General features: G+C 39.5%; 1 protein-coding gene and 1 long non-coding RNA gene across 8 annotated transcripts in view; both read right to left on the minus strand.

Moving 5' to 3' along the window:
• The window catches only part of PCBP3 (poly(rC) binding protein 3), a 286,185-nt gene that overhangs the window by 250,798 nt on the left and 22,065 nt on the right, over positions 1-13,322 (minus strand). The gene's annotated exons all lie outside the window — the stretch shown is intronic.
• The window catches only part of LOC144339582 (uncharacterized), a 150,060-nt gene that overhangs the window by 114,673 nt on the left and 22,065 nt on the right, over positions 1-13,322 (minus strand). Inside the window, exon 3 of the long non-coding RNA XR_013414755.1 lies at positions 9,616-9,778. This is a non-coding gene — a long non-coding RNA (uncharacterized LOC144339582). The remainder of the gene's footprint in view (positions 1-9,615; positions 9,779-13,322) is intronic.

Below are 13,322 nucleotides of genomic sequence, written 5' to 3' on the forward strand. Positions count from 1 at the left end.
CAATTTCTGAAAATAAGACAACACTAAAGTTTGCCACATCAATGGACTCTTCCTTTCACAAAAGTTTTCTCTGTAGCATGTGATGCTGTTTGATAGCCTTTCATCACGGTATAACTTCTTTCAAAATTGGAGTCAGTCTTCTCGAACCCTGCTGCTGCTTTAGTAACTAAGCTTATGTAATGTTCTAAACCCTTTGTTGTCATCTCAACAATGTTCACAGCATCTTCACTACTAGTAGACTGTATCTCAAGTAACTACTTTCCTGCTTCTCATCCATAAGAAGCAACTCCTTATCCATTCACGTTTGATCATGAGATTGCAGCAATTCCGTCACATCTTCTGGCTCCACTTCTGATTCTAGTTCTCTTGCTGTTTGCACCATATCTGCAGTGACTTCCTTCAGTAAAGGAAGGAACCCCTTAAAGGCATCCATGAGGGTTGGAATCAACTTCTTCTAAACTCTGTTGATGTTCTGACCTCCTCCCATGCGTCATGAATGTTCTTAATGGCATCGAGAATGGTGAATGCCTCTCAGAAGGTTTTCAATTTACTTTGCCCAGATCCATCAGAGGAATCATCATCTGTGGCAGCTATAGCCTTACAAAATGTATTTCTTAAGTAGTAACACTTGAAAGTCAAAATTACTCCTTGACCCGTGGCTTGCAGAATGGATGTGGTGTTAATGGGCATGAAAACAACATTCTTCTCCTTGCACATCTCCATCAGAGCCCTTGGGTGACTGGGTGCATTGTTCACGAGCAGCAATATTTTGAGAAGAACCCTTTTCTGGGCAGCAGGTCTCAAGAGAAGTCTTAAAAGATTCAGTAAACCATGCTGTAAACAGATGTGCTGTTATCTAGGCTTTATTGTTCCAGTATAAAGCACAGGCTGAGTAGATTTAGCATACTTAAGGGTCCTAGGAGTTTTGGAATAGTAAATCAGCACTGGTTTCAACTTACAGTCGTTGGCTGCATTAGGCCCTAACAAAAGAGTCAGCCTGTACTTTAAATCTTTGAAGGCAGGCATTGACTTCTTTTCTCTAGCTATGAGTGTCCTAGATGGCATGCTCTTTCAACAGAAGGCTATTTTGTCTACATTAAAAATCTATTCCTTAGTGTAGCTACCTTCATCAGTTCTCTTACATATTCTGGAGAACATGGTACAGCATCTACATCAGCACTTGCTGTTTTACCTTGCACTTTTATATTATGGAGACTTCTTTACTTAAACCCCATGAACCAACCTCTACTAGCTTCAAATTCTCCTATACCTTCCTCATCTATCTCAGTCTCATAGAGGTGAAGCACATTAGGCCTTACTCTGGAGTGGACTTTGGCTTAAAGCAATGTTGTGGTTAGTTGCACCTTCTATCCAGACCACTCAAACTTTCTCCATATCAGCAACAAGGCTATTTCACTTTCTTATCATTTGTGTGTTCACTGGAATAACATTTTTCATTTACTTCAAGAACTTCCTTTGTATTCACAACTTGGCTGTTTGGCATAAGAGGGCCAGCTTTTGGCCTCTCTGGGCTTTCAACATGCCTTCTTTACTAAGCTTAATCATTTCTAGTTTTTCATTTAAAGTGGGAGACGTGTCCAGGCGCAGTGGCTAATGCAGCACTTTGGGAGGCCAAGGCGGGTGGATGACCTGAGGCCAAGAGTTGGAGACCAGCTTGGCCAACATAGCGAAACCCGGCCTCTACTAAAAATACAAAAAATTAGCTAGGCATGATGGCATGCACCTGTAATCCCAGCTACTCGGGAGGCTGAGGCACAAGAATAGCTTGAACCCAAGAGGCAGAGGTTGCAGTGAGCCGAGATCACACCACTGCACTCCAGCCTGGGGAACAGAGTGAGACTCTGTCTCAAAAATAAAAATAAAAAATAAAGTGAGAGATGTGTGACCCTTCCTTTCATCTGAACATGTAGAGGCCACTGAAGGGTTATTAATTGGCCTAATTTCAATATTGTTGTGTCTCAGGGCATACGGAGGTCCCAAGAGAAGCAGAGAGATGGAATGATCGGCTGTGGAGCCGTCAGAACACATAGAACATCTTATATGGGCACAGTTCATGGCATCACAAAATAATACAACAGTAACAAAGATCACTGACCAGAGACAACCATAACAGATATAATAATAATGCAAATGTTTGAAATATCATGAGAAGTACTAAAATGTGACACAGAGACATGAAGTAAGCAATGCTATTGGAAAAATGGCACTGAAAGACTTTCTTGATGCAGAGTTGCCACAAACCTTAAATTTGTTTAAAAAAAAAAAAATTCTGTAAAGTGCAATAAAACGAGTGATGCCCATATTGGGAGGCTATCAAGCTCACCATGACAGATACAAGTCTTTCACAATTCTAACTTTTGCCTGAAAATTCAATTTTATCATTTGCAACAAATACAGGCAGTTAATTCCTTTGAAGTAACAGTCTCAGTCTCAGTTCAATTTTCAGACATTTTATGCCAAAAATACAAGTCTGAATAACCATGGTTTGTCTGTCAGTTGTTCTTTAAAGTAAAAACAGTGTTCCATTAAAAGAGGAGCTAGTTTAACTCCTAACCCAAAAAAAGCACAAGTGCTTTTCCTCAAACAATCATTGTAGTTCCATCTGCCAAAGTACATTATGCAAACTTTCAATTCCATCTCACAGAATATTAAAAAGACATGTACTCATAGGTCAAAATTTAATAAAATTAATCATTCCTACGACTTCATCAAGAACATTCTTAAATGCTGTTGGCTTTTTGTATGCGAGTGGGTAGCAGTGAAGAGTATGATGACTGTCAGTAGAGTTGGTGCCACAGTCTTGATTTGTGTCAAAGCACCTGCCATTGCTTTTACACCATCAGTGCAAATGTCCACACAGTGAAAAAGGAAAGAATGGCTCCATATCATTAGGAAAACAGTTTTGACCTTATGAGTTCACTGAAAGGTTTCCAGGGACCCTGAGAATCCGCAAATCACAGGAGATTTTACAGGCTTACCGTGGTTGCTATGGCAAAGAGAGAGGGAAAAAAAAGAGGGTTTGAGTCCCAGCTCTGCTTTCACTGGCACTGCAATATGCCTAGTGCCCCCAGCCCTGAGCCAACCAGGAGTAAGAACCACCATGACTGCTCATCAGCTATTACTGCCCTCAATGGGTCACATTTTTTCCTCTGTTCAGCAGGAAGTTGTAAGCTCCCTTCTGGCTTGATAGTCCAATCTGGTTCTTTGCCTAATGTACACCACAAATAAGAGCATTTGGGCCTTGTCAGAGCATTTGGAACCCTCGTGGGTTCCCTTGGTGGCACGCACCTGTCTGTAGGGGCATGTTTGCTTAAATAAGATCTATCCCTGCATCAAGGACACCAAGCAGACAGGCCCAGCCCAGGGCCTCAGCCTCAGCTGCCCAAAAGGTAGAAGGCTCTGCCTCCCCACCGTGTGTGCTCACTGAACTGACCTCCACCCCACTGCCCCCATGCACTCACTTTCGGAAATGACAGGAGGAAGACCAGGGTCAAAGTCTCCTCAGTAAGTCCTGCAAAGCACAGGACCTCACCTCAACTATGCTGTTCTTCAGGTGGGAAAACTTCTTGGGACCTTACCACAGAACTCTGGACAACAGAGGCACTCCACAGGCTCCAGGGCATCCCTATCAGCTCAGGAGAAGCTGTGTCCTGAAGATGTGGTGGCACCCAGAGCAAGAGAAATAGAAATGATGGGTGCTAGGGGGGCATGTCCAAGAGAAAGAGGCCCCTGTGGATGTCCAAATGAGCCAGGGAATGGGGAAGTCATGTGGGGCTGGATCCCTGTTCCAAGAGCCAGGGAGAAAAGCCAGTCCCAGCATGGGTCACAAACTATGGGAATCTACAGATCACATCTCATTCCAGTGCCCTCATATAAAAGCAAGCTACTACACCTTCTCTCAATATCAGCCTCCACACTAATCATATGAATAATACATGGCTTATCTTTGAAAAGACTATTAAACCAAAACTTTCAGTTTCCTAAGTGGACCTAAAGAAGTATGGCTACCTCAAGTTTATCAATTTTTTAGTAAGCAACATAACCTACTTCATTATCATTTTTTTAATTAATTGGATAATTAATCAAGTGTTCTGTGAAAGGGCCATATATGCAAAGCGATCCTCAAATACCAAAGGAGCCAAGAAACCAAAGAAGGAGACAAAGAAATCCAGTTTGTTGGTATTGGGTGATTTACTGGAGAATTTACAGACAGAATCATGGTCTTGGGCAGGTGCAAACAGGTAGATTTCTGCACTACAAAACCCTAGACATAGGGTTTATATCTTGGAACAAAAGTATAGTGCTCTGGAAGATATGTGTAGGATGCTGTAATCATCACAGCCTGTGATCTCTGCAACAACAAGGGTTGTTTTGAAGAAAACTTACAATGAATTGGTCTTCCTACATAAAGAGTAATAACATCAACTAAACTTTGTGGAGGTATGATCAGCTCAGGGTTAGTCAGAAGTTACATGGCAGATTTACATTTAAAATAAAGTCACTCTTGAGTCTTGTCTTGACTCAAGTCAGGATAATTCAGTAAAAGACATTACTGAGAAACATGGTTCCATTACAAAATCTCATTATCTTCAAAATTCCATAAAAACTCAAACCAGCAGTCTAGGACCCTAAGTATTATGGTGATTATTAACTGGGTTATATCACAGATAACTGTAAATTGGACTCTCTGTGTCACCATTTTGGATTGTTTCTTTTTTGCTTAAGGATAATTATAAACAGAGCTCAGAACTCTATAGAAAAGCCCCCAACTCAGTAAAACTCATAGAGAGACATGATCACTGGACCTCTCCTCTCTCAATGCTGTAAGTTTCCAAGGCTGGTTTGGGTACCTTATAGTAGAAACACATGGCCTCACAGGATGAACTTAGTGTGCTAAATAAATCATTTACCTTCCAAAAGTACTTCAGGATGAAATAATAATGTCTTCTCTACCCAGAGAGCTTTACTATTGAATGTGTTTGCACATCAGTCATCTCATGTTGCTTCCACAAGGGCCCCAGGAGAAGCTCAGGCCAGGTACTCGTTTCTGCCTGTCTTCAAAGCAGAAAAAGACTCAAAGCAAGAAGGCCCAGGCACTTCTTGTAGGATACTACAGAGAGACAGGAATGAGTCTGGGAGTTGTCCACATCACTGCAACTTAAATGCAAAACTCTTCTCTTCATCAAAAATGTTTATCTTCATATCTCATTTTATTCAAAAAAAAATGAAATGTCTTGTTTTTTCTTCTTGTAAGAAATCAGGAAAGGTTTGATTTTCCAACGTTAACACAGTTAAAAACAAAAAAGATGAACTGCCATACCACACCTTTGTGACGTCTGCTTAGAAAACTGCCACAAATGTACAGCTTCGTTTCCAAACAGTGGAGAGGAGGGAAGAAGAAAATGGGTCAAATAATTGCCAAAGAAAGAGTCCCAAAGAAAGAATCTAATCAGAAATTTTCTTCTTTCAAATTATCTATCATTAAACACATATTTCAACAGAAATAAATTAACACAGAATTGGGCTCTTTGAAGAGGGTGACACCATAATAAAAACCGCTGTCAGACAGCTAATAATGAGAAGACCTATTTTATACAGTGCATGTCATTTTATGAAACCGTTTACCCTTGATCACCTGAAGGCAGACCATGCACACACCCAGCCTCCAGCTCAGGAGGAAGAGAAAAAAGAATGCCAACTGTCTAGGTGACTGTTACCCATTTTGCTCAGTTGAGCATCACAGAAAGACATGAGCTTAGGCAAAAACTGGCTGGCTTGAAAGAGACAAGAAAGCATCTAGAGACAGTCCAGAAACATGGGCCTCACAATCCGGGAAAAGCTATCCCTCGGCACCCCAAGAGTAAGATACGCGACTGAACATGTTCTGAGCAGCAAAGACCCATTAAGACTCCACAATGAAAAGAGGGCTAAACTGTACACACAGGTGAGATTACAGGTGTGTCTCCCACCCACACCTATGCCTATTATATTATGTTAAGCTTCAAGTGCCCTGAGTAGAGAGAGACACATGCACAAGAAAGCAAAAATATGAAGTAGCTGGAAGATTGTGACTAGAAAAGAACTTTGGCTATAGTTACTGGCACATGAAACTATCAGACGCAAATAGATCAGAAGCTACTAGAACTGGGGAGAAACTCCATTGCCAAAGAAACATGAGCCTAAAACAGTCAGTGACCATCAAAACAACCCCAGACCTCCAAACTTCCACAAGCAGAAAGCAGGATGTGGGATCTTGCACCCCTAACCCCTAAGGAAGATGTTCTCCCTATTTTAGTCAATTTTCTGTTGCTTATAACAGAATACCAAAAGCTCAGTAATTTATAAGGAAAATGAATTTCTTTCTTACAGTTGTGGAAGCTGAGAAGTCCAAGGTCAAGGAGGAGAATCTAGTGAGGATCTTCTTGCTGGTGGGGACTCTGCAGAGTCCTGAGGTGGTACAGGGCATCACTCAATAAGGGGCTGAGTGTGCTAGCTCAGGTCTCTCTTCCTCTTTTTATAAAGTCACCAATTCCACTTCCCTGATAACACATTGATCCATTAATCTATTAACCCATGAATGGATTAATCCACTCATAAGGGAACAGTCCTCAAGATCCAATCGTATCTGAAGATTAAGCTTCAACGTGAGTTTTGGAGGGGACAAATATTCAAACCATAGCACTCCCAAGGCCTAGCCAGATGGAGGGACAGAGAAAGGAGCCCTGGAGAACAACAGACCAGTTTCTCCTGCCCCCATTTCCAAAATAGGAGGTGAAAGAATCAGACACGCCACACTGTGACCATGATGAATGAAGACAAAAACAAGATTGTGCCAAAATCCCTCTCCCCACTGACGTAAGTGATGACTGTTTCTTTACCAATCACAGCTTTATCCTCACTCCAGTCTAACCTCCTTGTAGATAAGATTTACAGACACTTATCATAACATTGTCCCCACTTACTGATACCATCCCACTTTCTTGAACCCTCCCCCAAATCACCTAACCAAAGTCCAAATCCTGTAACAGGTTCCTTCTAATGCCCTCTTACCACAACACCCCACGGTTCCCAAGTGAGTGTCTAGTGGCCTTTGCTTAGAAAACATTGATAGATACCTTCATAATACTTGCCTGTGGGATGTTGCTCTTACTGTGGACCAAGAACTGACGTTTATCTTCCATTCTCCCCTTCCAAAATGGAAGTTTTAAAATTGCAGTTGGCTTGATTTGGCTCCACTATTGTATAGTGTGAACAGCAGATAACCTGTGTGTCAGTTCAGTCATTCAAACCACAAGAGCAACAACTGGATTTGATAAAGATCACACAATGCTAGAAATCCATCCTTTGTGCAAGACACAGTAACTGGGGGCAACTCTGGATTGTGTTCCTGGAGAGATAAATGCATGACAGTTGTGAAAGAAGGGTGTGCCAAGGCAAAGGACTGAAGCAGAGATAACTAACTGTTCATGAAGAACTGTGCTCTCCTTTCCCAGGACAGCATTGAAACTGGGAAGCAACTGTCAACCAGGAATAACACACTGCAGATTTCACGCCTGCATCTAGATAGAACCCTGTAACTAGATCTTGCCAGTGGAAAGTATGAAGAGATACAGATCATGGTCCTCGTCACTTTTGGGCCAACATGGCTGAGAAGCATGTGTGCCTTCTCCATGTTGCTCTCCCATCGGCCAGCTGGACTTACAGGAAGCTGGGCGTAGAGGATAAGGATGCCACCTCCATAGCAGATGGCATGACCACCCACTGTGAGGAGCTGGGCCGAATCACCACACAGAGGAAACCTGATCACTGATGAGGAACATCCACAGTGAACTGTTACATGAGCAAGAAGTAAATTTTACCATGTAAGGCCCTGAAATTTGTGGGATTGAAAGTTAACCAAAATATCCAAAAACTAGAGGCAAGAGATACAGAGTAAAAGCATGAATCAGATACTGAGAAACCACCCCTCAATTTGCACTGGAACCACAAAGGGCTAACCCCTCAAGGTAGAGAATAAGTCTTCAGAAGCAAGTCAGCCCTCCCAAGCACTGAGCCTTTGTTCTACTCATCCGGCTGTCCTTAAGACTACACTGGATTAAGTTTGCTCCTTTAAGAACCTTAGCAGTACCTGACGAAAACCTCTCTAAAAACAATAATCATCCCAAATTATTTCAAATTATTCCTCAAAAAAATTCTGCAAATACAAATGTCTAGCAGCCTAAAAGAAATCAGTGACACATCGAGGAAGAAAGAGTAGAAATCACAGCAAACAAAAACATATCTACAAAGACAAGAAGTTAGAATTACCCAACATAGACTATTTTAACAACTACACTTGTATAATTACAAAAACCCAAACAACCCAATTAAAAATCTGGCCAATGACCTGAATACACATTTCCCTCAAGAACACATACTAATGGGCAATAAGGACAAGAAAAAATGGTCAACATTACTAATCATTAGAGAAAAGCAAATCAAAACTACAAAGAGGTATCACCTCATACCCATTAGAATGGCTATCATCAAAATAATAATAAGTGTTGGTTAGGATGTGGAGAAGCTGGAAGCCTTGTGCATTGCTGAAAGAAATGTAAAATGCTGGAGCTGCTATGAAAACAATACAGTCATTCCTCAAAAAGTTAAGAAAATTATTAGCATATGATCTAGTAATTCCATTTCTGGGTATATGCGCAAATGACGTAAAAGCAAGGGACTCAAATATTTGTATACCCATGTTCATGGCAGCATTATTCACTATAGCCAGAAGTAGATGCAACCCAAGTGTCCATCAAAGAATGAACAAAATGTGGTGTATATATATATATACACACACACAATGGAATATTATACAGTCTTAAAAAGGGAAGAAATTCCAACACACGCTACAACATGGATGAACCCTGAAGACATTATGCTACATTAAATAAACCAGTCACAAAAGGAAAAATATTTATGACTCCACTTATATGAGGTATCTATAGAAGTCAAATTCATAAAAACAGAAAGTAGAATGGTAGTTGCCAGGGATTTGGGAAAGGGAGTTATTGTTTAATGGGTAAAGAGTTTCAGTTTTGCAAGAAGAAAAGAGTATTGGAGATGGATGGTTGCACAACAACATGAATGTACTTAATGTCACAGAATTGTACACATAAAACATACTCTTTAAAATGGCAAATTTTATGTTATATATGTTTGACTAAAATTTTAAAACTACACTTGCTGTAGTTAAAAACAGAAACAAGAAATTAGAAGCTACAAAAAGTAACAGTTTCAATTTTTTTAAATCTAAAACTGAAAACTTATAAAGTCATGAATGGGTTTTAAAGCAGATTGGGTGCTGCTGAAGAAAGAATTGGTGAACTGGAAACTAGGTCAAAATAAAATAAAATATTCAAAGTAAAGTGGAGCGGCCAAAATCTAGAAATATAAGAGAGAGCATGAGAATATATGGTGAAAAATCTAACACAAATTTAATCAGAGTCCCATAAAGAAAGAAAAAGGATGATGCAGAAGCAACAGCTGAAGAAAATGGCAGTGAATTTTCCAGACTTATGAAAGACATCATGCCATAGATACAAGAAGCCAACATACCTCAGGCAGGGATGCATGGAACTTAGTGAAACCATAGAAACCTAAGGATAATTGGAAAATCCTTTATGGCAATAGATTACCTCCAGAGGATAGCAGTTACATTTACTGACTTCAGAACAGGAACAAGAAAAGCCAGATGCTGTGGAAATATATCTCCAATGTGCTGAAAAAAAATAATGTCAACATTAAATTCAATATACAGAAACAAAATCTTTTAAGAATAAACACGAGAGTGTGATATCAGTGAAAATATCAAAGTAAGAACTTCTAAAAATCCCTTCTTCCACAAAAGCAATTTTTAAATGCCAAAAAATTAGCCAAATCATCTTTTCTTTAGAAATCTAGAAATTTAACCAAAGGTCTGCCACACTCTGGAGAATATTTGTTAAAGAAAAATGATTAAATATCCTAAGAACATAAATTTTGTGGTATTTTAACTTGCCCTATTCCTTCCCCCAACCCCCAACCCTACCCCAGCTCTATAGTGGTCTTCAAAACCAACAGCCTACAATCATAGTGAAAACCAACATCCTGGCAGCAACAGAAGAGGACAAAACAGGGTTGGAGCTCCTTCAAAGTCTTATTATTTGTTATGGCTACAAGGTTCCACCTGCAAGGTTACATTTATTTGACCTGACACAGAGCTCACTGAAAAGTATTTTCCTCAGAGGTATCTGTCAAAACAACTAAAGACAACTGTTTAATTTTGTGACTACCTGAGACAGTGGACAACGGTTGGAGCAAATAATATGTTAACCCAAAAGCTTAAAAGGAAAATCTGGGGAATGAGATGCCCACAGGGTATTAAAAACTCTGTATATTTCTGGAAATCTAGAAAGCCATGGTGCATACATAGAGCCATGCACCTACTCAAGGTTGTGGGAATGCCCAGAAAAGAAACTGGAGTGCCCTGAGATAGCCCTAAGCTCTCACACTGAGCTGACACTGAGACTCTGCACAATCAGAAAATGAAGACTAATGTTGCAAAATGTTTGCCCTGTTTCTTTCCTGCAGACTGTGAGAACAGGCTGTTACAATGAGACTTGAAAAGTTGCCTTTGCAATTATAAACTAGTAGGTTAAGAGCTGACACATGTCCCAACACATACACAGGGTCTCTTGGGAAAGAATGTGAGACTTACTGATTCCAGGCATTTAAGGAAACCTCTGTCCAATTATTAGCTGACCACTAAGCTATTCAAGTACACAGTCAGTGAAGATACATGACAAAGAATACAGACTTTACAGAGTTAGTTCAGGAAAGTCACTACATAAACAAACGAACAGAAACTACTATAACAAGCAGCAACAACAACAACAAAAGAAAATGGAAGAAAGGAGAATCAGATTTCCAGAGTTGCCATATTATATTATTTAAAACAAAGTTTTCAAAAAAGTATTATAACACATACAAAGAAACAGGAAAATATGGCCCATCCACAGGGAAAGAAAAAGCAATCAATAGAAACTGTTCCCAAGGAAGCCCCAGTGTTGGACTTCAAATAACCTATTGTAAACATATTTGAATAACTAAAGGAAGCCATGTCTAAAGGATTAAAGAATGGCAGTATTGTTTCACCAAGCAGACATCAATAAAGAAACAAATTATAAAAAGAAACCAAATGAAAATTCTGGAGTTAAAAAAATACAATAATTGAAATAGCAAATTCATTAGAGTGGTTCAACATCATATTTGAACAGGCAGGAGAATCAGTGAGCTTGATGATAGATCAACTGAGATTAACCAATCTAAGGAGCAGAAAGTCAAGAAGTTTGAAAAAAAATGAACTGAACCTCAGAGCCCTGTGGGAAACTACCAAGAATACCAACAGATGGCCAACCAAGGTGGCTCACACCTGTAATCCCAACATTTTGGGAGGCTGAGGTGGAAGGATGTCTTAAGGTTGGGAACTTAAGACCAGCCTGGGCAACAGAGCAAGAACTCATCTCTACAAAAATGGAAAGAATGAATGAATGAATGAATGAGAGAAAGAGAGAAAAAGGAAGGAAGGAAGGAAGGAAGGAAGGAAGGAAGGAAGGAAGGAAGGAAGGAAGGAAGGAAGGAAGGAAGGAAGGAGGGAGGGAGGGAGGGAGGGAGGGAGGGAGGGAGGGAGGGAGGGAGGGAGGGAAGGAAGAATGGATGCATAATGAAACTCTCAGAAGGAGAGAAAATAAAGGGGTACAAAGAATATTTGAAAGGATAATAATTGAAAACCTCCCAGATCTGATGGAAAAAAATTATACATTCAAGAACCTGAATATACTTCAAGGATAAACTCAAAGATATCCACACCTAAATATATTATAATCAAACTATCAAAGACAAAGAATTGTGAAAGCAGCAAGAAAGCAACTCATTAAAAAGGAATTCTCAAATCACTTGAACCCGGGAGGCAGAGGTTGCAGTGAGCTGAGATCGCGCTATTACACACCGGTCTGGTGACAGAGCAAGACCCCGTCTTAAAAAAAAAAAAAGGATTCTCAATAAGAATAATAGCAGATTTCTCACCAGAAACCATAGAAACTAGAAGGCTGTAGGATAACATATGCAAAATCATAGAAGAAAAAGACTGTCAAACAAGAATTCCATATCCAGAAAAATCATTCTGCAAAAACAAAGGAGAAATTAAGACACTCTCAAATAAAAGCTGAGAGAATATGTCACTAGAAAACCTACCTAACAAGAAACAGTAAAAGGAGTCCTTCAGGCTTAAATTAAAGGACACTAGATAGTACAGAAAATCCAGGTGAATGAATAAATAGCACTAGTAAAGATATAATTATAATGGTAAATATAAAAGACAGCATAAATGTAACTTCTGTTTGTAACCCTTTCCTCCTACCCGATTTAAAAGATAACTACACATCATCAATGAGCAGAAATAATAATATTTCCTCTTTTCCAAATTGGATGCCTTTTATTTCTTTCTCTTACCTGACTGCTCTGGCTAGGACTTCCAGTATTATGATGAACAAGAGTGGTGAAAATGGACATCCTTGTTTTGTTCCAATTCTTAGAGGGAATGCTTTAGGTGTTTCCTCATTCAGAATGATGTGGGTTGTGGGTCTTTCATATATGGTTTGAATTATTTTTCAGGTATGTTCCTTCTATGCCTAGTTTATTGAGGATTTTTTCATGAAAAGATATTGAATTTTATTACATGCTTTTTCTGCATCTATTGAGATAATCATATGTTTTTTGTTTTTAATTCTGTTTATGTGGTAAATCACATTTAATGATTTGCATATGTTGAACCACCCTTGCATCCTTGGAATAAAACCCACTTAATTGTGGTGTATTATCTTTTCGATATGTTGTTGGATTTGGATTGTTAGTATTTTGTTGGGAATTTCTGCATGTATTTTCATCAATGATATTGGTCTCTAGTTTTCTTTTCATTTTATCCTTGCCTGGCTTTGGTTTGGGGGTAATTCTAGCTTCACAGAATGACTTAGGGAGAAGGTCCTCCTCCTCAATTTTTTGGAATAGTTTCAGTAGGATTAGTACCGGTTCTTCTTTACACGTCTGGTAGAATTCAGTTCTGATTCCATTTGGTCCTGGGCTTTGTTTTATTGGTAGAATTTTTATTACTGATTCAATCTCACTACTTGTTATTGGTCTGTTCAGGATTTCTAATTTCTTCCTAGTTCAATCTTGGAAGGTTGTATGTTTGGATATGATCTTGTACCTAGAAAGCCCTAAAGACC

The sequence above is a fragment of the Macaca mulatta genome, chromosome 3, assembly GCF_049350105.2.
Source record: "Macaca mulatta isolate MMU2019108-1 chromosome 3, T2T-MMU8v2.0, whole genome shotgun sequence".
NCBI classification, from domain to species: domain Eukaryota; kingdom Metazoa; phylum Chordata; class Mammalia; order Primates; family Cercopithecidae; genus Macaca; species Macaca mulatta.